The sequence below is a fragment of the Telmatherina bonti genome (assembly GCF_933228915.1).
Source record: "Telmatherina bonti genome assembly, chromosome: 7".
NCBI lineage: Eukaryota > Metazoa > Chordata > Actinopteri > Atheriniformes > Telmatherinidae > Telmatherina > Telmatherina bonti.
Genome location: NC_136625.1, coordinates 5969815 through 5974554, shown reverse-complemented (window position 1 = coordinate 5974554; position 4740 = coordinate 5969815).

Sequence of the window (4740 nt, the reverse complement as noted above, 5' to 3'; positions counted from 1 at the left end):
TGTGTTTTTGTGGTTTTAGTGCATTCTTGAGGAAATGTAAATGATTTCCAGTTCTTAGTTCTTGATAATCTTATCGCTACCTGAGTTTGTGATGTTTTATGAAAGATTTATGTGAGTTTGAGTTAACTAAATAGCATGTTACAGTAGTAGTTAGCTCTGCCTTTATTTGCTACTACTGCAGCCAATTTGGATGCTAGTTTAATTGTACAAATTAAGCTTGAACTGCCGATATTGCAACTCAGTTTGTTGTAATTGTGACCATGCTTGACGAATAATTGGTGATTTGTTATGTGGTTATGCTGTTAGGTATGCTTGTTTTTGGTAATATTTCTGTTAGGCTTGTGCTGTTTCTTTGCTAATATTACACTGGTGTCGGTCCAGGAAACCAAGCAGAAGCTGTACACTGTCAGTTTACTTCCCACGCCCACAAAGTTGTATCTGGACCAGCCCAACCGATCTCAAAGAGTAATCCTGAAGGTGGTCAAGGTTATCCTTCATAACGGTAACCAAAGCATGGAAACGTATGCCGTGCTCGATGATGGGTCAGAGAGGAGCATCGTTTTTCCTCAAGTGGTACAACGGCTCAACCTTGTCTGCCATCCGGAGACTCTACCCCTTCAGACAGTACACCAAAGTGTTAAACAACTCAACGGCGCCTCAGTCTCCCTGGAGGTATCATCACCACTACAGCCATCTGAGAAACACCTTATATCCCATGCCTTCTCCACAGAGGCATTAGATCTTGCAGAACACACTTATCCAGTTGCTGTGCTGCAGCAAAAATATAAACACCTCACAGCAGAGAAACATAAAATATAAACACCTCACAGTTCACAGTCCCTAGAAGTGACCATCCCAGTTGAGTGCAGACCCGTTGCTGTCTGCACTCAACTGGGATGGTCACTTCTAGGGCCAGTTGATACTGTTTCTCTCTCACCTAGAGTCCAACAGTGCTTGAACATCACCGCAATTCCAGCTTCAGATTCCATTGACCTTCTTAGGAACGTGGAACGTCTTTGACAGATGGACACTGCTCAAGACCGCCACCACTAAAGTAGCAGTAGATGGCGCCATTCGCTATGCCACGCCTCTTCTTTACCGTACAACTGGTAATACTCTCCATGCTCCTCCAGAAGCTGCACTTCCCAGGCTTCGCAGCACAGAACGGAAGCTTGCCAAACACCCTACACAAGCAAAGACTTACTGTGCTGAGATACGGAAGCTGGAGGAAACGGGATATGTCTCAAAGATCCCACCAAGATTAGCTGGCCAGTCATCAGAGTCATGGTTCAGACCACACCACATGGACCATCACAACAGAAAGGACAGAGTTGTCTTTGACTGTTCCTTTTGATTCAGCGGGAAGTCACTAAATGAGCTCCTGCTGCCTGGACCACCTTTAGGGCCTTCCCTACTTGGTGTTTTGTTGAAGTTCCGTCAGCACTCGGTTGCAGTGAGCGGGGACATAAAGGCGATGTTCTATCAGATCCGCCTGCAGCCCACTGACACACCTGTGTTGAGATTCCTCTGGAGGGATATGCAAAAGAAATGGAGCCAACCATCTATGAATGGCAGGTGTTGCCATTTGGCACTACATGCAGCCCTTGTTGTGGTGTATATGCCCTTCAGTGCCATGTTTGGGACAACTGTGGTGACAAGTCCAACTTGGTGGAGGTTGTCGAGACATCCTTTTATGCGGACAATTAACTACATCTCACCTGAACTGCAGCTGAGGCCAAAACCCTCATTGATGACCTACGCTGGTTGCTTGAAGAGGGGGGATTTGATCTCAGACAGTGGGCAAGTAACATGTCAGCAGTGATCAAACATCTTCCCTCACAAGTCAAATCGGTGCGCTGTGAACTCACGCTATCTAAAAACAGTAACAGCCTGCAAGAGTCAACTTTGGGCCTCCAATGGAACTGTCTCCCCGACTCGCTAGGCTTTAAGCTCCATCCAGTAAACCATCTTGAGCCAACCCTGAGAAAGCCCTAGCAAGGCAGTATAATCCACTAGGCTTTATCATTCCCTTTACCACCAGGGCTAAGGTCCTCATCCAGGATATCTGGAGGCACGACATTGGATGGGATGGGATTGGATGATCTGATTGAACCCCAGTCTCTAAGGGAGCAGTGGATGAACTGGGTGAACGAGCTACCTGATCTCATAAACCTTGAATTCTCCAGGACTTTTGCATCGTTGTGTGCTGACAAGCCTACTTCGTTCAGGGAGCTCCATATCTTCGTCGCTTTCCGGTTCAATCCCCCAAGTGCTCCACATTTTGTAGGGTTGGGTTTGATTTATGTTATGTGGTTTTGCTGTTAGGTATGCTTGTTTCTGGTAATATTTCTGTTAGGCTTGTACTGTTTCTCTGCTAATATTACTCTGGTGCTCTCATATTCTATTTGAGAAGCAGTTTTTCATATAAGCTGTGACATTTGAAAATCTTTAAAATCCTATGCTAATTCAGCAGTTCATTTATACATATTTAATGGCACCTCAGGAGCAGAGAGGACACCTGCACAAGTGTGCATTCACAGTCAAATTGAATAGTGCATGTGCAAATCCACCGCTGATCCCACCCTGGCTGACAGAGTGGGATGTAAACTAACATCATTAATGTGAATGCCCATGGGGGCATTCACATTATTAAGATCCTGTTCAGCCATTTTTATTATTATTCCGCCAAACTTTGCCGTGCTACTCCTCCTGCGCCGTTCAGGTCACTTTAATCATTTACATCTCAAACCCTGCAGCTCCTTCGGGAGACGTGTGCTACGACTTTTGTTGTTTCAAATTGTTGTAGTTTTTGAGACATTTAGCATTTTGTAAAAAATAAATTCAGCCTTGTGATTGGATGAAAGTCTTTCAAGCCCACTGTGCATTGGACGTTGCAAAAATTCAGCTCTGCGATTGGTCAGTTTTTGCATAATGAACTGAAAGCTGCTTCAACGGGGTTTCAGAGCTCTGCACCGGTTGGCAGTATCTGGTTCATCAAGTTCCCGTCCCCATGGTCTTTCCTGCAAAATGTTTGGCACGCTACTCCTCCTACACCTTTTGTCTCACTTCAACCATTCAAATAAACTGTTCAGCTCATTCAGGAGATATGTGCTATGAGTTTTGGTCTTTCTAACATGTAAACTTTTCAAGTTTTTCACATTTTTGCCAAATGTTAAAATCCTCTCCAGTGATTGGACAAAACGGAAGTCAGCTCAGCAACTGATCCATTTTGTGCACCGGTACACAGGTACACATACAAGGCACGGGTTCAAATGCAGCATTTAACATATAGTTCTGTTGTCGTTTGTTGGCTGTTGCTTGTGTGATGGCATGCACTTCTGCAGGCTGCTCAATGTAAACTATTGGTCTCAGCTGCGCATTTCAAGGAGCAAAGGAATTTATTTGCAAATGTCACAGTTAAATATGAAGGAGTTGTTCCAACAATGCTCCCTGCAACATTTGATAAATCTCAAACACAAAAGGTTTTTCACATTGAACAATGTCTTTCACATCTACACTGGAGTTTACATCAAACCTTTCGCATGTTTTTGCAATCCCGCTAATTACACCGTGCTTGAAGTGAAAAAAAAGGCATGCCCATCCGCACTGGAAAAAATTTCAATGCTTTTTCCAAGGTGCAGTTAGGAGTATGAGTGGTGTAGTGTGTAAGTCAGTGTGCTTCAATACAGTTGTTCATGGGTTCAATCCCAATGTGGTGCAATTTGAAAAAATGTCATTTGTGCTTTTTTTTTTTTCAATTTCTTATACTTGTGTAATTTCATTTCAATCATTCAGCATAGTTCAATAAATGGGCATTCACAGTTGCTATTATTTCAATAACAGCTGTTTCTACTTTCTGTTGTCTGTTTGGTCCATTTAGATTGTTAATGTCTAGTTTAAATTGGTCATATCCGTGTAATGTAATGGACGTTGTAGGAGAGAGGAATAATGTGGGAGAAAACAAAGATGAGTCAAATCCATTCTAAATATGTTTAGTAGTATGAATAAACTCTTTTCTGTTGTTTTTTTACTTTTTTTTTTTCTTTTTTTCTTTTTTTTTTTTTGCCATTGAAATAGGTTATGACTTTAAAAAAGTAGATTTTGAATACCTTTCGACCCACATTGAATAAATCACTTTTGTCCTCCATTGCTAAATGTCAGAAGATCAAATTTAACCAAAGGACTGCTGTGTGAAAATTCTAGCTTCATATCCAACCCTCCTGTTGTTTATATTTGAAGAAACATACCTCTCATCACCTTATACACAGAAAAAATATTGTTCAAAAATGTTATCTTCAACTTATGTCGCCTATCCGGGGTCGGGTCACAGGGGCAGCAGCCTAAGCAGGGAAGCCCAGACTTCCCTCTCCCCAGCCACCTTTGCCAACTCTGCAGAGGGATCCCGAGGTGTTCCCAGGTCAGCCGAGAGATATAATCCCTCCAGCGTGTCCTGGGTCTTCCCCGGGGTCTCCTCCCAGAGGGACGTGCCTGGAACACCTCACCAGGGAGGTCCAGGAGGCATCCTGACAAGATGCCCGAGCCACCTCAACTGGTTCCTCTCGATGTGGAGGAGCAGCGGCTCTACTCTGATCTCCTCCCGGATGACCGAGCTCCTCACCCTATCTCTAAGGGAGAGCCCGGCCACCCTGCGGAGGAAACTCATTTCAGCCGCCTGTATACGAGATCTCGTTCTTTCAGTAACGACCCACAGCTCATGACCATAGGTGAGGGTAGGAACAT